Source organism: Lepisosteus oculatus, chromosome 16, assembly GCF_040954835.1.
Source record: "Lepisosteus oculatus isolate fLepOcu1 chromosome 16, fLepOcu1.hap2, whole genome shotgun sequence".
Classification (NCBI taxonomy): Eukaryota; Metazoa; Chordata; class Actinopteri; order Semionotiformes; family Lepisosteidae; genus Lepisosteus; species Lepisosteus oculatus.
The window spans coordinates 18326220-18348059 of NC_090711.1; the positions used below are offsets into that span (position 1 = coordinate 18326220).

A 21840-nucleotide genomic window follows, 5' to 3' on the forward strand; every position below is an offset into this window, starting at 1 on the left:
GGTTAATAATAGTAAACTGTAACATGCTGTAACAAGATCGGTTAAACTCCGAAGAAAATCCTTTCAGAGAAAATGTTTCAGGTGTGAAGAACATAGATCTCCAATGCAATTTCAACCAAACCTGTTCCCACACACCCTGCCCCCACTACCATTAGAATATACACAAACATTTTAGCGTTTCATTCTGAGCAGAAGACCCTCACACCTGAAGAGTGCTGGCTGTGACGAATTAAACCAGTTTTACAGGTTTCAATCACAGACCATGTGACATGGGACTCAGTAAAGTAACACACAGCGCCACTGGATTTGATAATACCTAACCAAAATCCACAATATGGAAACAGAACCTGTGTAATTGTTGATAGATGATGTACTCGTAACATTTTTTCAAGACGAACTACAACATTTAAAAAAATGACTTGTATGTACTTGATATGTCTAATCAATCCACGGGTTCCAGCACAAAACGAAACTAAAACGCATACCGTTTTGCGCTTCTTATTAGTTGCTCAAAAGTAATTTGACCGTATGAAATGCATAATATAAACCTAGAAACATATACGTGAGCAGTACTTAAGCACTGTAGTATAGGTGTTAAGACATACCTCTCAAATACTGTAAATCAAGTTAAAAATATCTCAAGACCGATTCTGGTCGTAATGAAACCATGTTTCGTGTATGTTTTCTTTTTCATCTTGAAATAACTCATTTCTAAATACCTTTTTCACTGTTAACATCTTGTAGCAACTTTGCGACAAAATATACACTCTGACAGTTCATCCTGCTACCAACATTAAATAAAACAAATCTTAAGATTTCTATATTTATGTCTTTATTTAGTGGTTTCATTCGAAGCTTACAATGTTTAGCGAGAAATGGAATACTGGTGTGTATTTTTTTCTTTAAAGTACCGAGACCAGCCATATACTGTATGTTTATGTTAAGATTTCCCTTCAGTGGTAAAATTAGATATGAATATTCAATACTTAAACGGGCACAGTTAAGACATTAAATATACATATACATATTGTATACAGTACAGTTTGCATACGGTAATATGTTTATGTTACGCGATTAAAAAATAAATAAATAAAAATGAAAGGTCCAGCACCAGCTGGATTCGAACACACAACCTGCCAGTTGGTAGTCACGCACCTAGACCAGTAGGCTACAAGACAGCTCGCATAAGCAGGCAGGCGAAACAGCCCTGCCGCAGTACACGGATATAATCATACCGTTATTAAATTCTTGAGATACGCGATTCCATATTATATTCCCTTTTAATCAAATTCTAAAAGTATGCTTGTTGACTCCGGTATCACGTTAGCTAAAGACTTCGAAGCTTAAAATGTTTAGGGAGAAATGGAATACTGGTGTGTATTTTTTTCTTTTCGTGATAGGTGTCGCATTTTAAATCATTTTCATAGTTAGAAATTATGAACCGCCCTGTTAAAAGCAAGGAAGTTTTTATGCCCATTGAAGTAAAACAAAATGCCTGACAAAGTATGGCTTGGACAGATTCCAAGTGCTTGTACAAATGTGCTAAAGAAATTATACTTTGAGTATACAGCTTGTCCAAAGTCATCCATTATTAATACTATTAGTAATATCTTCAGTAAAGGCTTTGATGCATAAATATTTCTGATAAAGGTAGGTTGTGTACTTTTGTCCAACTGAGCAATCTTGCTTTCATAAAATATACCAACATTTGAATGACTGATGATTAACATGCTGTAATACACAGTTCAAAATTAAAGGCTCGAATGCTGTACATGAGAGGTTAAGCTCCCCCTGGCGGTTTTACAAGGCGACGCCGGATAGCTAGTCACGTGACACACGTGATACCGCGTGATTACCCGGTGGGCGTGTCGCGGTATGCCGTGAAATACCTCACCCATTTTGAATGGCTGCATCTGTACATAGAGCCGTTCCTGGAGCGTATACGGATGGACCAACAAGTAGAAGGCGTTATAGTTCCAGGAAGCAAAGGGAGGCAGGTAAAGGTAATCGCCTACGCTGACGATATCACCCTGTTTTTAAACTCAGATTTCAGCTTGGCCAGGGTGCTCAGTGTAGCACAGGAATTTGAAGACGGTCTGGGAGCCACGCTGAATAGGAATAAGAGCTCAATCAAGTACTGGGGTACTTGGAGAAACAGGAGCGACACGGTTGGGGGTCTGATGGTGGTGCAGGAACCCATTAAGATCCTGGGAGTACTGTTTCACCCCGAAGAAGCTGCCCGCCTTAATTGGGTGGCCAAGATGAAGAAGGTGACACAAAAGTTGGGGCTTTGGCGAAACAGATCCCTGTCCTTCCTCGGGAAGGTGGTCGTGTTAAAGGCGGAGATCATGCCTTTGCTGATCCATCTGGCGGTGGTTTATCCCCTGCCGGCTAGAATGCGCAAAGAGCTGGTTCGTGCCGTGTTCACCTTTGTGTGGGGCGGCAGGTATGAATGTATAAGACGATCGGACATGTATAGGCCGGTGGAAGATGGGGGAAGAGGAGTCCCGGATATCCCCCTGAAACTGGATTGTATTTTTGTTGCCAGCCTCTGTGTGATGCTGCGCGGAGACCCGGCGCACCTTTGTTTTTTCTTTGTTAGGTTATGGTTCTCCCACGCAATGAAGCATCTGGTGAAATGGACAAACCTGACGCCCAAGGCCGAGAAATTGCCTTTGCACTACAGGCATGCAGTGCACTGGCTGAAAGTGCACCCAACGGTGAAGAAAGACCTTACCTCGCTGGATCACAGATTGATGTACCGGATGCTGAGACAGGATAGCAGTCTTGCGGTACCGGGGGTGCCCCGAGAAGTCTGGATAAGAACGCAGGCAAAGCCTCTGGATAACAGACTGTGTGATTTAAACTGGCTGTGTGTGGGATAGATTGGCCGTGAGAGAAAAGTTATACAGACACGGCTTAACAAGGCAGATGATTTGTCCTCGGCAGCAGTGCCACAAGGAGGAGACAGTGAGGCATGCATTCTGGGAGTGTGATTTTGTGCAACAGGTGTGGGGGGAGTGTGCACGTTGGGTGTCTTCGTTTTTCACGACAGAAAGGTTAAATTATTCAATGGTGCTAAAAGGGGTGAAGGGTGTTAGGAAACAGAATGAGAGGTTTCTGGTGTGGCTGCTGATTAGTTTAGTAAAAGCGTATGTGTGGCAAGATAGGAATGAATTGGTGAAGCATGGTGTGCATGGATGAGTGGGTGCTGTGGTGTGGAGGGTGAGGAATGATATAGGGAATAGAGTGAAGTGGGATGTGCGAAAGTGGGGATTTGCGGCGGCGAAAGAGCGATGGAAAGAACTGTGTTAGGGAACTGAGTTAGGTGTAGGGCTGTGAGAGTGCGGTGTGAGTGAGTTCTGATTATTGATTAGTTTTATATAAAATAAAAAAAAAATCTGTTCTTATCAGTTTAATATCTGATATGTCCCCCATCAGGGGACCACATATTAAACGGATTTTTGGAACAGGGAGCTGGATCAGGAGCTTGCTCCGTCCTCTCCACGCATCGGCCCGGTATTGCAGCGCCTCCGGGAGCGGTGCACCACCTTCTCTCAGCGGTGAAAAGACAGACGTAGCTAGCTAGCGAGCGAGCGAGCGAGCAAGCAAGCAAGCGAGGTGGACTGGAGCTCCTTCTTCTCGGGTCTCGTCTCTCGTCCATCTGTGTGTCTCTCACTCGCCCTCTCCGTTCCCGTGCTCCCTCTGTGCGCTTTCCCGCGTCTCGACTCTCTGGGCAAGCAGGCCGGCCCCCTTTTAGGCTCCCGTGCATTTTCCCTCCAAAAAACTTTTTTCAGCCTTTTCCCAGGGAGGCAGGCGTGGCTTGCTTGCGTGCGTGCGTGCGTGCGTGCGTGCCCGTCCCTGCAGGCGGGCCCCTTTCGACAGCTGGGCGTTTTCCCTCCAAAAAACTAAGTATATCCACCTTTTTTCTTTCCTTTTTTTCGGCAGGCAGGCAGGCGTGTGTGCGTCCCCGTCCCTCCCTCCCGAGAGAGAGCTGCCCCTTGCCTCTGCCCGCAGGTGCTGGCGCTCGGCTTTCGCTTGCAGGCGGTTGGGCACAGCTGCTGCCGGTGGGAGGGGCCTAAGCTAAGGAGGCCGGTCGGCTGGCGCCCCCTGCGGCTGCAGTCGTCGTCGGGCCGTTGACAGAATATCAAAGAGCAGGACCCCTGCACGGGATTGGCAGGAAGGCAGGCAGGCAAGAGAGGGGGAGCAGAGTCCGGCGGCAGGCCTCTGGCTGCAGGGAGGCCGGCAGCTGCGCGGGTCCCGGGCTCCAGAGGAGTCGGCCTGCGCCACTGTGCGCCAGCGGAACGCCCGCGCGTCGGTCTGCGCCTTTGTGGGCATCGCTTCTCGGCCTTTTGGCTGCGATCTTGGTACGTGGCTTGACCGCGGCTGAGGGAACTCCAGAAGACCGTGGAAGAGAACGCCGGAGAGGAGACTGCCAGAGAGGACTGCACTATTGGATTGCCTGGATTTCGGACCTTGGATTTCACTTGGATTACGGTTGGATTGCGTTTTGGATTGGACGTTTTTGGACCCCGGCTTTGGTGAGTAGGCTGCTTCGGCAGCCGGAAAGGCTGCGTTGCGATGGCTGCGGACCCCGGGACAGCGAGGAAGGCGGAGGAGGGTCCCAACATCCGCAAGACCATCCGCTTCATTTGGAAGGCGGATGGGGAGAAGCCGGGAAGGGACGCCTTCGAGGAAGAGGTACTGTTTGGTATTTTGCAGTTGGAAGTTCCGGAGATTAAATGTTTACAGGGGAATCGGGTGCTGCGGTTCATGGATCTTTCCTTTGTGACGGAGAATGGGCACCACCATGCTACGGAGCAGGTAATAGCGGCTCAAAGGGACGGTAAGCTGGAGAACTATAAGTGTGTGGGGTTGCAGAGTGACAACGAGAGGATGGTGATTCTCCACATGTTCGATCCTTTTATGCCGGATTGTGATGTCACCACTTTTCTCAGTCGCTATGTGGAAGTCCTGGAGCCGCCGAAGCTCATTATAGATCGGCGTAGGGTCTGGACAGGGAAGAGGCAATACCGCGTCGAGTTGCGGAAAGACCCCAGGTCCCCGGGAGGATTCGCCCATCCGCCTGCCACCTTTGCGATCGGAACAGGTAGGGGGTACTTGTACTACGGGAATCAGCCGGTCTTTTGTCGCAAGTGTCGGGAGTATGGGCACCGGGAGGCCGACTGCAAGGTAACGGAATGCAGGAAGTGTAACAAACGGGGTCATGAGACACGGCACTGCCCAATCAAGGAATGCTCACTGTGTGGCGTCACTGGACATCTGTACCGGGACTGCCGTCGTAGGAATGCCAATTTTAACAAAGATTTCTATGAAGGTGTAGGCCTGGCAGCAGGGGAGAGCGGGGCAGAGGACAGTGAAGCGGGAGACGGTGGAGAGGACGGCCAGGCCAAAGCCAAAGGAGGCCCTGGGAAAGGGGTGGAGGAGAACGAGTGGCAGACGGTGGGAAGGCTGAGACGGAAGGGGAAAGGGAAGGCACAAAGGCAGGAGAGCGAGGAAGATCCACAGGAAGGACCATCGCGGGACATTGAGCGCGTTACAGGGACCTGGGCAGACGTTGTAAAGGGAGGACCTGTTCCGGCGGAAGCTGGGACATCTGCAGCACCGGAGCCGGCGGATGAGGAGGGGACGACATATCGGGCGCCCGTGACGATGGGACGATCGAGGAAACGGACACAGGCTGGTAAAGGGCAGACGGAATCGGAGGAAAAGAAGAAGAAGAGGTCCGGGGGCCGCCGCCCGGAGGTGGTGGTGGACCAGGAGGAGATGGAAGAGGAAGCTGAGCCGGAGCCAGTCCAGAGTGACCAGGAGCCAGAGAGCAGCGCAGGTACCCTCCCCCCGGGGCAGGGAGCCGGGATAGTGGCTTGGGGCTCACTCCCTGCCCTACAAACTACTGAGGATGAGGGGAGCCCGATGACTATCTGTGAGCCTAGTACGCCCGGCCTTGTTCTTGACACCGGCCTTGATCCCGACCCCGGGCCTGTCTATGACCCGAGTCTGAGACCCGACCCCGACCCGAGCTTTTGCGTGAGCCCGGTCCCAGCGGTCACCCTTATGGGTGACTCAGACAGCGAAAGCTTGGGAAGTACAACAGGGGTAGAGCACCTGTCTAGCTCTAGCCCTGGCGGGGAAATGGAGAGTGACAGCAACCCGGAGCCGTAATGGCCTTCACAGTAGCCACGGCCAACGTGAGGGGACTGCGGAATCAGGTAAAGAGGGTTGGAGTCTTCCGAGACCTGTCCCAAAGGCGGTTTGATATTTGTTTCGTGCAGGAGGCCCATCTTAAGGACCAAGAGGACGTGAAGCTCTTCCAGAAGGAGTGGAAGTAAGTGGCTGCAGTGGGCCAGAGATTTCCTTTTCAGATTGCGGGGAGTCTGGAGGGAAAGTGACGAAAGTTGCTCAGCCCAGTTCTTCGGCGCCATGAGGAGGCAGCAACAGCGCAGCCTCTTTGAAGGCATCCGGAGGGCAGACGGGTCTGTAGCCACTGACATACCCGGGATGTTAGAGTGCGCCACAGAGTACTACAATGCCTTGTTTGACGAAAAGGAGACCGACCCCAGCATCAGGAATGGGATCCTAGGCGGGGTGGAGAAGACGGTAGACGACCCCGTGCGGGGCAGTGTCAGGGGCAGAGATCAGATCTGCCTTGCTGGGTATGAGGAAGGGCACGGTCTCTGGCATCGACGGTCTGCCGACGGAATTCTACCTCGCCTTTTGGGACCATTTGGAGACGTTCCTGGTGCAGGTGTTCAACGAGGTGTTGGACCGTGATGGACTCGGGCCTACTATGAAAATCGGCATCATCTCACTGATCCACAAGGGAGGAGACAAGACAGACCTGGGCAACTGGCGGCCGATTCAGCTCCTGTGCACGGATTACAAGCTCTTGGCCAGGGTGCTGGGCGGCTGCCTGAGAGCAGTGATGCCGGCCTTGGTGAAGGCTGACCAGACGTGTGGTGTGGCAGGCCGTAAGATCAGCTGGACCCTGCAGCTGATCCGTGATGTTATCGCTTGGGTGGAAGATAGAGGCCTGCCACTCCTGCTGGTGAGCCTGGACCAGACCAAGGCCTTTGACCGGGTTCATCATGGAATTCTGTGGGCACTCCTGAAGAGGAAGGGTCTGCCGGACCAGTTTGTCGGCTGGATTCAGACCCTTTACAACGGCGTGACATCCCGGGTATGTGTCAACGGAGCCCTAGGTGAGCGTATTCCAGTGCGGTGTGGTGTGCGACAGGGCTGTCCTCTCTCGCCCTTGTTATATGTCATTTTTATAGAGCTCCTCCTAGACCGGCTGAGGAGAGATCCGGAGGTGGACGGGATCCCAGTGCCAGGTGGAGGTGGGCAGGTGGCGAAGATCGCCGCGTATGCTGACGACGTCACGCTCTTCCTGAGCTCCGAGAGGGGCTTGGGGAGAGCTCTCAGCATCGTGGAGGATTTCACCAAGGGCACCGGCGCTCGACTGAACAGGGCCAAAAGCCTAGTGAAGGTATTTGGGACCTGGCCGAGCGCTCCGAGGGACTTTGGTGGGTTGACGTTGACGGATGGACCGGTGAAGATCTTGGGGGTCAGTTTCCACACCGAGGACCCCGTGAGTCTCAACTGGGAGGCCAGGTTCCCGAAGACCAACCGGAAGCTAGGCCTTTGGCAATCAAGATCACTAACCTGGATTGGGAAAGCGCTGGTGCTGAAGTCGGAGATCCTGCCTCTGCTACTCCACCTGGCGGTAGTGTACCCCCTACCTATCAGGCGGAGGAAAGAACTGGTAAGGGCTATTTTCAGCTTCGTCTGGGGACATACATACGAGAGGATCAAGAGGACCGACATGTACAGGCCTCTGGCCGAAGGGGGGCGAGCGATCCTCGACTTCCCGGCGAAACTGGACTGTGCCTTCGTGGCGAGCCTATGTACAGTCCTGCACGAGAACCCACCCCATCTGTGCAGTCGGTTTGTGAGCCTTTGGCTCGCGGCAAGCATGCGGCACCGGACTGTCTGGTCCAACACGACCCCTAAAGCCGAGCGGCTGCCATTGCACTACCGCCATGCGGTGCGGTGGCTGCGGGCACATCCGGAGGTGAAGGAGGGACTGTGCTCCCTGAACCACAGGTTGAGCTACAAGATAGTGATGACGACAGAGAGACCAGCGATCCCGGGTGTGTCTAGTACCATCTGGCAGCAGGTCCAGCCGAAAGGTCTGGACAATAAACTTAAAGACTTGAATTGGCTCGGCGTATGGGGTCGTATGACAGTCAGGGCAGTGATGCATGCACACGGGCTATCACACCAGAGCCTGTGCCCGCTACACGGCTGTGCGAGGGAAGAAACGGTGAGTCATGTCTTTTGGGAGTGCGTTTTTGCCCAGAGAGTCTGGAGCTCGTGTAGGACCCTTTTCGCGCAGGTAAGCCCTGATTCCCCTGTAACAAGAACTGCCATCATGAAGGGACTACCGGGAGTACGAGCCTGGAACCGGAAGTTTCTCCTGTGGCTTCTAATCAGTTTGGCCAAGGCCTTCTTGTGGGACGCTCGGACGGACCTGATAAAGCACGGAGTGGAAAAGCCGGCTTCAGGGATTCTGAAAAGAATAAAAGAAGAAATAACATGAAGAGTGCGATGGGACATTTTGAAATGGGGCTTTGATGCAGCGAAAGAGCGTTGGAAGGAACTGTGCACGGGACATTAGAGGGATGGTTTGTGTAGGGTGGTAGTGACTGGGTAGTTGTGGGTGTTGTGTGACTGTTTTTTAACCCCCCAAAAAAATCTGTTCTTATCAGTTTAATATCTGATACGTCCCCCATCGGGGGACCACATATTAAACGGATTTTTGGAACAGGGAGCTGGATCAGGAGCTTGCTCCGTCCTCTCCACGCATCGGGCCGGTATTGCAGCGCCTCCTGGAGCGGTGCACCACCTTCTCTCAGCGGTGAAAAGACAGACGTAGCAAGCAAGCAAGCAAGCGAGGTGGACTGGAGCTCCTTCTTCTCGGGTCTCGTCTCTCGTCCATCTGTGTGTCTCTGTGTCTGTCTCTCTAGCCCTCTCCGTTCCCGTGCTCCCTCTGTGCGCTTTCCCGCGTCTCGACTCTCTGGGCAAGCAGGCCGGCCCCCTTTTCGGCTCCCGTGCATTTTCCCTCCAAAACACTTAGGTTTTTCAGCCTTTTCCCAGGGAGGCAGGCGTGGCTTGCTTGCGTGCGTGCGTGTGTCCGTCCCCGTCCCTGCAGGCGGGCCCCTTTCGACAGCTGGGCGTTTTCCCTCCAAAAAATTAAGTATATCCACCTTTTCTTTCTTTTTTTTCGGCAGGCAGGCAGGCAGGCGTGTGTGCGTGCGCGCGCGCGTCCCCGTCCCTCCCTCCCGAGAGAGAGCTGCCCCTTGCCTCAGCCCGCAGGTGCTGGCGCTCGGCTTTCGCTTGCAGCCGGTTGGGCACAGCTGCTGCCGGTGTGAGGGGCCTAAGCTAAGGAGGCCGGGCGGCTGGTGCCCCCTGCGGCTGCGGTCGTTGTCGGGCCATTGACAGAAGATCAAAGAGCAGGGCCCCCTCCCGGGACTGGCAGGAAGGCAGGCAGGCAGGCAGGCAAGAGAGGGGGAGAGCAGAGTCCGGCGGCAGGCCTCTGGCTGCAGGGAGGCCAGCAGCTGCGCGGGTCCTGGGCTCCAGAGGAGTCGGCCTGCACCACTGTGCGCCAGCGGAACGCCCGCGCGTCGGTCCGCGCCTTTGTGGGCATCGCTTCTCGGCCTTTTGGCTAAGGTCAGAGGTCGAGGGAGAGACGAGCGAGAGGACAACACCCTAAAGGATACGCCTTTGGATTGCCTTTTTGGAACTGGAACCCGGACTGCCTTTTGGACAACGCTTTTTTTGACCTTTGGACGTCGGTACCTTTGTTTTTGCACCAGGCTCTCGTGGGGGCTTTTTGCAGCCGAAAGGCTGCTTCAACCATGGCTACGGAGCCTGGAGAGGCGAGGAGGGCTGGAAAGGACCCCAGCATCAAGTGGACCATCCGCTTCCAATGGAAAGCAGAAACGACGCCACCAGGAAGAGAGCCATTTGAAGATGATATTCTGTTTGGAGCTTTGGGGCTGAAGGTATCTGAAATTAAGTGTGTTCAAGGGAACCGGCCACAGAAGTTTATAGACGCCACGTTTATGAGCGCGGATATCCATAAGAGAACGGCGGAGAAGTGCGCAAAACTCATCAAGGACAGCGGATTGCGGGAGTATGAATGCGGCGGATTACAGTGCAACAGCAAGAGGTGGGTGGTCTTACATATGTTCGACCCGTTCGTTTCAGACGCCGACGTGACGACCTTTCTACGCAGATATGCGGAGGTGAGGGTGGGACCAGTGGTGCTCAGCGACACGCGTACTGTGTGGACAGGGAAGCGTCAGTACCTGGTGGAGCTACGGCGGGGGGACAACAGTACACCGGACGGATTCACCCACCCACCAGCCACTTTCTCAATTGGAGGAGGTAGGGGGTACTTATACTACTGGGATCAGCCGGAATTTTGTAGAAAGTGCCGGGCCTTCGGGCACCGAGAAGGGGCGTGCGATGCAGAAAAGTGCAGAAAGTGCAACCGATCGTGGCACAACACACGGAATTGCCCGGTAAAGGAGTGCTCCCTGTGTGGGGAATCAGGGCATTTATTCCGGCAGTGTGAGAAGAGGGGCAAGGACATGGACAGGGCGATAGAGGAGTGGATCCGGCAGGCAGACGAAAATAGCGAGGGGGAAAACCAGCCGGCGTGTAGCGGGCCCCGCGGTAAGGGGCCGAAGAAGGGGGGAAGACAACCGGAAAAGGAACAGGAGAAGGAGGAGCGCCCGGCCGAAGAGGACAGCGAGCGACCCGGAACATCGTGGGGATCAGATGTCGAGCAGCTGGGAACACCGCGGGGATCAGACGGCGAGGCCGGAACTTGGGCGGAGGTGGTAAGAAGAGGGCGCCCCCTGATGGGGGGCGGGAAGAACTGCAGCACCAGCACCAACAGAGGAGGAGGGGATGGTAACCCTGCAGAGCGCGGAGAAGACGAGGAGGTCGAAGAGGCAGAGGGCGGAAAAGCGTCAGCAGGAGACGCAAGAGAAGAAAAAGAGGACGGCTGAGGAGGAAGGCCAGGAGGAAGACCCAGGAGACCTCGCAGACTCTGAGGGGATGGAAGAGGAAGAGGGATGCTTGTCGGCCCTGAGTGACTCAGAGGCCGGAAGCACCTCGGACTCTCTCCCACCAGGGCAGGGGTCAGAAACAGCAACACGGAGCGTCTTTTCTGTGGCGCACGAGATGACTGAAGACGGCAGCCCCCTAATCACCTGCCTGCCGGCAACACCTACTCCGGAGCAAGGGCTCACGGACAGCCCTCTGGCGGTCCAGTTTATGGACACCGAGGACGAGAGTTCAGTGAGTACAGCAGGGACGGCGAGCTCCCCCGATTTCAGCCGCCTGGAAGGAATGGAGAGTGACAGCCTCCCCCGAGAACCGCCATGACCCTTACAGTAGCAACAGCTAACGTAAGGGGTCTGAGAAAGCAGGACAAAAGAGTGGCGGTTTTTTCTTACCTGTCTCGAAGGAACTTGGACTTGATTTTCCTGCAGGAAGTCCATCTCAAGGACCTTGACGACGTGAGGACCCTTCGGAGGGAGTGGAGGAAGGGTCCCTCGTGGTGGAGTGTCGGAGGGGTGAACTCCTCTGGTGTGGGCATCCTGTGCGGCTCGCCAGGATTCGCCGCCCAAACAGTCAGCTCAGCGATTCCCGGACGTCTGCTGGTGGTGGACGGAACCTGGAAGGGAGTGAAGATCAGGGCGGTCAACGTATACGCCCCAGCAGACAGAAGGCAGCAGGGCTCCTTTTTGAAAGACCTGGAGCCCGTGCTATATACCAACAGAGAGCTGATTGTGGGCGGCAACTTCAACATCGACCTGGGAGACTCGCACGGCCAGGGAGTTCATCTGTTGAGGTCCTTGATTACGGATTACAGGCTTCGAGACAGGTTCCAGAACGTTGCACACCACACCTGGGACAACGGAAGAGGGAGTTTTCGACGCCTCGACTACATCCTCTCTACTGTGAAGTGGACAACGCTAAGCAGGCAAGTGACCCCTACCTGGTTCTCGGACCATCGGCTGCTCGCGGTCTCCTTCGGTGTTGAGGACCCGCGCTTCCAGGCTGGATACTGGAAGCTGAATAAACAAGTCCTACAAGAGGAGAGATACCGAAGGAAGATCGAAACAGTGCTGAGAGACCTCGAGAAGAGAAGGGAGCTCTTTAGCTCTGCGGTGCACTGGTGGGAATCGTGCAAACAGACTCTCGCAACGGTCACCAGGCGATACTGCTGGATCCAGCGGAGTCTGGAGGAACGCCAGTGCGCCCAGCTCCAAGAAGAGCTAGAAGCACTGTACGAGCAGCTGAACCAGGGGGGCGCTTTCAACGGCGAGAAGATTGCAAACATCAGGAGCCTGCTAAGAGACACATGGCTGCAGAGAGCAAAAAACTATCTTTTCAGACTGCGGGGAGTTTGGAGGGAGGGAGAAGAACAATGCTCACCCCAGTTCTTGAGCGCTGTGAAAAGACAGCAGGAGCGTAGCTGCTTCGAGAGCATACGGCGCGAAGATGGGACTGCAGCCACGGACTTACCTGGGATGCTGGAGTGTGCCACAGGGTTCTATGCAGCCTTGTTTCAGGAGAAGGAGATCGACGCCAGCATCAAGGAGAGGCTCCTGGAGGGTGTGGAGAAGGCGGTGGACGATCCCGCCTCGCTGGTTGGGCCTGTGACAGGGGCGGAAATAAAAACAGCATTGTTCGGCTTAAAGAAGGGTACCGTCCCCGGAGTCGACGGCCTACCAGCGGAATTTTACTGTACCTTCTGGGACCAACTGGAGCCTTTTCTGGTGCAGGTCTTCAGTGAGGCCCTGGACAGCAATGAACTGGGCCTCTCTATGAAGACCGGCGTCGTTTCCCTGATCTACAAGGGAGGAGACAATGCGGACCTGGGAAACTAGAGGCCGATCCAGCTCCTGTGCACGGACTATAAGATCTTGGCCAGGGTGCTGGGCGGCCGTCTGAGAACGGTGATGCCGGCGCTGGTCGGAGCAGACCAGACATGTGGCGTGGCAGGCCGGAAGATCAGCTGGACCCTGCAGCTGATCCGGGACACTATCGCCTGGGTGGAGGACAGAGGCCTGCCGCTCATGCTGGTGAGCCTAGACCAAGCGAAGGCGTTCGACCGGGTCCACCACGGGATCCTGTGGGCGCTCCTGAGAAAAAAAGGACTGCCTGACGATTTCGTCAGGTGGATAGAAGCACTTTACAACGGTGCTACATCCCGGGTAAGTGTCAACGGAGCAGTAGGGAGGAGGATTTCGGTAAAGTGTGGTGTGCGACAGGGCTGTCCACTCTCGCCCCTGCTGTACGTCATCTTCTTGGAACTCTTACTGGACCAGCTGCGGAAGGATCACGGCGTGACAGGAATCAAAGTGCCAGGTGGAGGAGGGCAGGAAGCAAAAATCCCGGCCTACGCAGACGACGTGACACTCTTCCTCAGCTCTGACAGGAGTCTGGGGAGAGTGTTGGACATCGTGGAGGCCTACTCCAGAGGCACCGGCGCCCAACTGAACTGCGCCAAGAGCCTGGGGAAGCTTTTTGGAACCTGGTCGTACGTACTGGAGATCACCGGGGGACTGAAGCAAACAACGGACCCGGTGAAAATCCTGGGGGTCCTATTTCACACCTCGGACACCTCAGGACTGAACTGGGAGGCCAGGTTCCGGAAGACCAAGCAGAAGCTGGGCCTTTGGCAGCAACGATCCCTGACGTGGATAGGGAAGGCGCTGGTGCTGAAGGTGGAGATCCTGCCCTTGCTTCTCCACCTGGCAGTAGTGTACCCCCTACCCGCAAGGAGGAGGAAGGAACTGGTAAGAACAGTCTTTGCATTCGTTTGGGGCCACTCATACGAACGGATCCGCCGAACGGACATGTACAGGCCTATCATGGAAGGAGGCAGAGGGATCCCGAACTTCCCAGTGAAGCTGGACTGCATCTTCGTCGCCAACCTGTGCGTCATCCTGCACGGTAACCCGCCCCACCTGTGCGGCCGGTTCGTGAGCCTCTGGCTGGCAGCGAGTATGCGACACCTGGCCGCCTGGACGAACGCGACCCCGAAGGCGGAGCGACTCCCACTGCACTACCGCCACGCAGTGCAGTGGCTGAGGGCACACCCAGAGGTACGGGACAGAGAGATAGCGCTGAGCCACAGACTGATGTATCGGACAATCATGACAACAGACAGGCCAGCGCTCCTAGGTGTGCCCAAGGACATCTGGCAGCAGGCCCAACCAAAGGGCCTGGACAACAGGCTCAAAGATCTGAACTGGCTTGGTGTGTGGGGTCGAATGGCGGTCAGGGCCGTCATGTACTCGCACGGACTGTCAAAACAGAGCCAGTGCCCAAGGCACGGCTGCACAGGGGAAGAAACCGTCACCCACGTCTTTTGGGAGTGCGGGTTCGTGCAGAGGGTGTGGAGGTCCAGCCAGCACCTGTACGCACAGGTAGGCCTGGGGTCCCTCTTGACTCTAAATGTGGTAATGAAGGGCGTGGCCGGTTCCCGGAAGTGGAACACAGCTTTTCTTTTGTGGCTCCTGATCAGCTTGACCAAGCTGAACATTTGGGAGGTGAGGGCAGTGCTGGTCAAACATGGCGTGGAGAGGTCTGTTCCAGGAATCCTGAAACGAGTCAAAAAGGACGTTTCACGGAGGATCAAATGGGACGTCTTCCGATGGGGTTTTGCTGCTCGTCCATCTGTGTCTCTGTGTCTGTCTCTCTCGCCCTCTCCATTCCCGTGCTCCCTCTGTGCGCTTTCCCGCGTCTCGACTCTCTGGGCAAGCAGGCCGGCCCCCTTTTCGGCTCCCGTGCGTTTTCCCTCCAAAAAACGCAGTTTTTTCAGCCTTTTCCCAGGGAGGCAGGCGTGGCTTGCGTGCGTGCATGCGTGCGTGTCCGTCCCCGTCCCTGCAGATGGGCCCCTTTTGACAGCTGGGCGTTTTCCCTCCAAAAAACTTAGTATATCCACCTTTCTTTCTTTTTTTTCGGCAGGCAGGCAGGCAGGCGTGTGTGCGCGTGCGCGTCCCCGTCCCTCCCTCCCGAGAGAGAGCTGCCCCTTGCCTCTGCCCGCAGGTGCTGGCGCTCGGCTTTCGCTTGCAGCCGGTTGGGCACAGCTGCTGCCGGTGGGAGGGGCCTAAGCTAAGGAGGCCGGGCGGCTGGCGCCCCCTGCGGCTGCGGTCGTTGTCGGGCCGTTGACAGAAGATCAAAGAGCAGGGCCCCCGCCCGGGACTGGCAGGAAGGCAGGCAGGCAAGAGAGAGGGGGAGCAGAGTCCGGCGGCAGGCCTCTGGCTGCAGGGAGGCCGGCACCTGCGCGGGTCCCGGGCTCCAGAGGAGTCGGCCTGTGCCACTGTGCGCCAGCGGAACGCCCGCGCGTCGGTCCGCGCCTTTGTGGGCATCGCTTCTCGGCCTTTTGGCTAAGACCAAGTTCAAGTGGCATGCCCGCAGTTCTTGTCTTTCCAAAGGTCTAGAAGGCGATCGAAGATTCTGAAGAGTGCTTGAGCTGGTATCGCTCTAGGTTGAGCCTAGGGGGTTAAGGCCAAGCAGCAGCTGAGGTGGGTGGGATCCGGCAGCAACGTTCTCTCTCTCCGCTCTCTCCTCTCCCCTCCCCCTTTCTCTTGCTCCGCCTCCTTGGCCTCTTGGCTGGAAGTGGGTACACGTGGCCTGCCCGCGGTGCTTGCTTTCTTCCTCAAGACTCGGAAGCGCTATCCGCTCCATCTCTCTCTCGCTCTCTGCCTCCTTGGCCTCTTGGCTGGGAGCAGGTACACGTGGCCTGCCCGCGGTGCTTGCTTTCTCCCTTGAGACCCGGAAGCACTTTCCGCTCTCCTCTCTCTCTCTCCTGCGCCTGCACCTAGCTGGGCTTTGCCCACAAGGACAAAGGCCAAGGCTCCCTCGCTGCTCCTTTTAGCTCTTTTTTTTTGCTCTCTTCCCCTCCCTTTTTTCCCTTTTTCTCCCTCAGAGATGGCAGACAAGAGGACTCTGATCCGGTTCCACTGGACAAAGAAGACGGAGCCGATGCCGACTGCAAAGTCCTTTTTTTATGACCTTCCTGCGAGGGATCTTGCAGTTGGTGGCCGGCGATCTCTACTGCCTCCAGGACAACAAGGCAGAGAGATATATGGAGGTCTACATGGCCACGGACTCCTCGTATGAAAAGGCAACGAGTCTGATCAGGGAGAAAGGTAAGCACCCTGGTTTCTCCGATTTCAGGCCGGAGCCTATGAGGAAGACGAATCAGAGGACCATCACGGTTTGCACATACAATCCCTACGTACCAGCGGAACGGGTAACAGCGTACCTAGGGAGGTATGTAACTGTGGTGGGAAAACCGACAGAGGTCAGGGACGAAGGCGTCTGGTACGGCAAACGCCAGTACCGAGTCCTCCTGAAGGAGGACCCAGAGGGCGTTGACGGTTTCCAGCACCCCCCGGCTCGCTTCAACATCGGAGCCGACAGGGGGTACCTCTACTACCCCAGGATGCCGGATTTTTGCAGCAAGTGCAGACAGTCCGGCCACAAGACAAACACATGTGACATCGTCAGATGTCACAACTGCAATGAGGACGGGCACCTGGCAAAAACCTGCCGGGCAGCCAAAAAGTGCGACGGATGTGGCGCCGAGGGACACCTCCTTCGCCAATGCAAGGTAAGCAAACCTTCGTTTGCGCAGGTGGTGGAAGCCGGCAGGCAGAAACCGGTCTCCAGACAAAGGGAGAGGGCTGAGAACAAAGAACCCGCACCTCCCCCGCTGAGACCCGAAACTGCCGAGGCCACACCCCCAGCCGCATCGGTGCCACAAGATGGCCGCCAGGAAGAGGGACAAGATGGCCGACCGGAGGAAGGGCCCTGGATAACTCCCAGCAAAAAGGGAAAGCGAAAGCGGGAGAAGAGACCCAGGGTGGACCCACCTTCGGAAGGACAAAAAAAAAAAAGAGAGTGGTAAGGGAAAACCGTTTCCTCGTCCTAGAGGAGACGGAACTTTGTTCCCTCGAGGCCCAGGAACAACCGGAGGAGGCGCTTCAGGAAATGGATACCCTCCCCCCCGAGGCCCAGGAAACGGAACCCCCCTCCCCTGAGTCCCACGGACAAAAGGAGGAGGCAGCCCAGGAAGAGGTAACCCCCTCCCCCGAGGCCCAGGGACAACAGGAAGAGGCATCACAGGAAGTCGGAACCCCCTCCCCCGAAGCCCAGGAACAACAGGAAGAGGCAGCCCAGGAATTGGAGCCCCCTTCCCCCGAGGCCCAGGAGAAACTTGAGGCCCCCGAAACTCCCCGAGAGAGAGAAGAAAGGAGCCTCCCCGAAGCGGTGGCGGAGAGTATCCTCGAGGACGACGAGGATTATTTCGAAGCAGCCCTGGAGCCCGGACTGGACCTGTCCAGCATGTTTACATTTCAGTCCCCAGCGAAACCTGGAGGGAGCCCAGCATATTCCCCCAGGACCCGAACGAGAGGAGTTACATCTAGGCTAAACAGTGCCCAGATGTAGACTCCCAAGTTTCAACTGTAAGTACAGAGAGGAGGTTTAACTTTCACTAGTTTAACCATGACTGTGAAACTAACCTTCCTAACAACTAACGTGAGAGGGCTGAGAGACCCGGTGAAAAGACGGGGAGTCTTTCATGATCTGGCCTCAAAGTCTTTCTCAGTTTGCTTCTTACAGGAGGTCCACCTGAAGGATGAAAGCGACAAGCTGACATTCACCAGGGAATGGACGAAGGGAGAATCATGCGGAGTGGGAATCCTCCTCGGAAACCCAGAGATGACGCTGGTTTCCTCCTTCTCGGTGGTGCAGGGCCGGATCCTGGTCGCAGACATCGACTGGAGGGGGCAGAAGTTGAGAGCGATTAACGTCTATGCTCCGACGGAACCCTCTATCCGGAAGGAAGTGTTTGCTGACCTGGCCAGCTGCTGCACCACTAACAGACAGGTGGTGCTCGGCGGGGACTTCAACATCGACCGGGAGAAGGGGAGCGACGCTAGCTCGGCAGAGCTGGAGTCGCTACTCAAGCAGTTCTCCCTAGTAGACGGCTTCAGACGGTGCCGCCCGAACAACGCCGGACCGACCTGGAAAAACTCCCGGGGAGTGTGCAGCCGCCTGGACTACATCTTCCTGCACACGACCTGCTCCCTGGAGTCGGCGACGGTGTCCCCAGCGTGGTATTCCGACCACGAGCGCTTGACGGTGGTGGCTAACACCAGCCTGCCGGCATTCGGTCGTGGGTACTGGAAGCTGAACCGGGAGATACTGGAGGAAGACTACTACAGGCACTGTTCCGGAAAGACTACGCGAGCTGGGGCGATCTGAGAGACGGCTACAGCTCCGTGGTGGAATGGTGGGAGTCGGTGAAGGACAGGACCCGAACCCTGGCGCAGACGTACTGCAGACGGAAGGCGGCCAAGGAGAGGAAGGAAGCTGCACGACTCCAGAGGCAACTCGAGGAGGAGTACAGCTCGGCTAATGGGGGAGGAGCCTTCAATTCAGCCCGGGTACGGGACCTGAAGGAGAGGCTCCGCAGACTGCACACGGAGAAAGCCAAGGCTTTCCTGGTCAAGGCACAAAGGGAGCATTATGAAAATAATGAAACCTGTTCCTCCTATTTCTTCAACCAGATCCGGGGAGCCCAGAAAAAGAGGGTGATCCACAGCCTGAGATGGGGAGATGGAGAGGAAGTGCTGGACGAGAGCGACAAAGTAGAAGCGGCCACCGCTTTCTACACGGAGCTCTTTTCAGAAAAGCAGACGGAGGTGGAGGCAGGCGATGCTTTTCTGGAGGGGCTGACGGCACGAGTACCGGAGGGGGTGAGGGAGGACTTGGAGGGTCCGATCACGGCCGAGGAGCTGAAGGCGGCGCTCTTGTCCATGGAGAATGGCAAGGTGCCGGGGCCGGACGGACTCCCCAAGGAATTCTACACCTGCTTCTGGGACACCCTGGCGGCAGATCTGGTGGAAGTGGTGCAGGAGATCTTCCGCCGGGGGAAACTCGGAGACACCATGAGGGAGGGCGTCATCTCCCTGCTCTTCAAGGGAGGAGACGCCGCTGACCTCAAAAACTGGAGGCCGATCACGATGCTCTGCGTGGACGTAAAGATCCTGTCCAAGCTCCTGACCGGCAGATTGAGAACCGCCCTCCCCCACATCATCCACAGCGACCAGACGTGTGGGGTGGAGGGGCGATCCGTCAGCTAGAACCTCCAGCTAACCAGAGACGCCATCGCCTGGGCCGAGGACCGGAACGTGCCCATGATGGTGGTCAGCCTGGACCAGGAGAAAGCCTTCGACAGAGTGAACCACAGCTATCTGTTCAGGGTGCTGGAACGCTTCGGTTTCGGAGAGTTTCAGCCGCTGGATTCAGATTCTGTACTCTGACGTGGGCAGCAGAGTGAACGTGAACGGAAACCTGGGGGATTTCATTCCCCAGGAATCCGGAGTACGACAGGGCTGCCCCCTTTCACCCCTTCTCTATGTTCTCTTCACAGAGCCCTTAGCAGAGGCGGTGAGACGGGACCCCGTCATCGACGGCCCGGAGATACCGGGAGGCGCGGGGGAAACCCTGAAGATCTCCCAGTACGCCGACGACACGACGCTGTTCCTGAGGTCGGACAGGGGGTTGAGGAGGGCCCTGCAGGTAATGGAGCAATACTCCAGAGCCTCGGGGTCGAAGCTGAATGGCCGAAAGAGCAAACTGAAGTTCTTCGGGCCCTGGAAGCACAGGACGACGGCGCCGGAGGGTCCCGAGCTCTGCACGGAGCCCCTCAGAATACTGGGGGTTTCCTTCCAGAGCCGGGACAACGAGACCAACAACTGGACTGAGAGGATCGCCAGGGTGAACGCGAAGCTGGGTCTGTGGAAAACGCGGTCGCTGTCCTACACAGGGAAAGTGATGGTGTTGAAAGCAGACGTCCTGCCGGCCAGACTCAGACGAGCGCTGCAAGGGATGATCTTCGGCTTCGTCTGGGGCGGCAGGTACGAGTACATCACGAGAAACCGGATGTGTCAGCCGGTCGAGGAAGGGGGTCGAGATGTCCCACATTTCCCCCTGAAACTCGACTGCATCTTCTTCTGCAACCTCTGTCGGGCACTGCGGGAGCCCATTGCCCACAAGTACCAGTACTTTGTCAGGCTGTGGCTCTCCATCCCGATGAGGCACTTGGTCCAGTGGTCAAACACTGGGCCCAAGGCAGAGAGGCGACCAAAGTTCTACACCCAGGCTGTCAAGTGGAGCAGGAGGTACGAGGCCACGAGACAGCCAGAGCTCTGCACCAACCACAGAGCTCTGTACAAAGAGGTGAGGGGGCATCTGGTCGCCGACGAAAGGCTGCGAGTTCCCAGACAAGTCTGGGAAAGGACGCAGCCGAAAGAACTGGACAACGAACTGAAGGACCTCAACTGGATGGCCGTACACAAGGGACTGGCTACCAGAGAGGTCCTCTACAGACACTCGCTTACCAGGAACCCGCATTGCCCCCGGGACACGTGTTTCGTCGAGGAGACTCAGGCTAAGACTCAGACTTCGCCAAGGCGGTGTGGGGCAGAATGGACAACACCATGCAACTCCTGGGGACGGGTGCGGTGCTCAGTTACCAGTACGTTCTGCTGGGGCTGGCACCTACCGGACTGGACAGGGGGACGCAGTTCCTGATGTGGCTGCTGCTGTCCCTCACAAAGAAAGGCCTGTGGGACGCGAGGAACAATCTCATCCGGCACAACATCGAGTGGGGAGCGAGGGAGCTGGAAGAGAGGATCCTGGCGGACCTCAGGAGGAGGATGAAGCGCGACGTTGCTAAATGGGGATTCCCCACGGCAAAGGAGCGCTGGAAAGGCCTATGGACCCTGTACAGGGATTAATGGTTTACAGCAAGTGGTAGGGTTTGGAGGGACTCTCATAATAGCGCAAATCCGCCCACCCTTGCATGGATTGATAACGGACAATCACCGCTGTTCCGCCGTTGTTTGAATTTTGTGGAGTGTTATTGTGTGAGATGTTTTCTTTTTGAGATGTGTTTTTTTCGGAATAAAGTATATTTTATAAGAAAAAAAAATCTGTTCTTATCAGTTTAATATCTGATACGTCCCCCATCGGGGGACCACATATTAAACGGATTTTTGGAACAGGGAGCTGGATCAGGAGCTTGCTCCGTCCTCTCCACGCATCGGCCCGGTATTGCAGCCCCTCCGGGAGCGGTGCACCACCTTCTCTCAGCGGTGAAAAGACAGACGTAGCTAGCTAGCGAGCAAGCAAGCGAAGTGGACTGGAGCTCCTTCTTCTCGGGTCTCTCTCTCTCTCTCTCTCTCTCTCTCTCTCTCCCCATCTCCATGCTCCCTCTGTGCACTTTCCCGTGTCTCGACTCTCTCGGTAAGCAGTCCGGCCCCCTTTTCGGCTCCCGTGCGTTTTCCCTCCCAAAAACTTAGTATATACACCTTTTCTTCCTTTTTTTCCGGCAGGCAGGCAGGCGCGTGTGCGTGTGCCCGTCCCTCCCGAGAGAGCGCTGCCCCTTGCCTCTGCCCGCAGGTGCCGACGGTCCGCTTTCGCTTGCAGCTCGCTCGGCACAGCTGCTGCTGGTGGGAGGGGCCTAAGCCAAGGAGGCCGGCTGGCTGGCGCCCCCCTGCGGCTGCAGTTGTTGTCGGGCCGTTGACAGGAGATCCAAGAGCAGGGCCCCCGCCCAGGACTGGCGGGCAGGCAGGCGAGCAAGCAGGCAGGCAAGACAGGGGGAGAGCGGAGTCCGGGCGGCCGGCAGCTGCGTTCGGACCGGGCTCCCGAGGC

The 21840-nt window shown here is 56.1% G+C and overlaps 1 non-coding gene and 2 pseudogenes across 1 annotated transcript; all 3 read left to right on the forward strand.

Annotated features, from left to right (window-relative positions):
* The first annotated feature begins 3366 nt into the window (after nucleotides 1-3366).
* Nucleotides 3367-3553, forward strand: LOC138223441 (U2 spliceosomal RNA). The gene has a single exon (XR_011181870.1). It is a non-coding gene; the product is annotated as a U2 spliceosomal RNA (small nuclear RNA).
* A 5197-nt stretch (nucleotides 3554-8750) lies between these two features.
* Nucleotides 8751-8928, forward strand: LOC138223496 (U2 spliceosomal RNA; annotated as a pseudogene).
* A 12169-nt stretch (nucleotides 8929-21097) lies between these two features.
* On the forward strand, nucleotides 21098-21271 carry LOC138223440 (U2 spliceosomal RNA; annotated as a pseudogene).
* The last annotated feature ends 569 nt before the right edge of the window (nucleotides 21272-21840 follow it).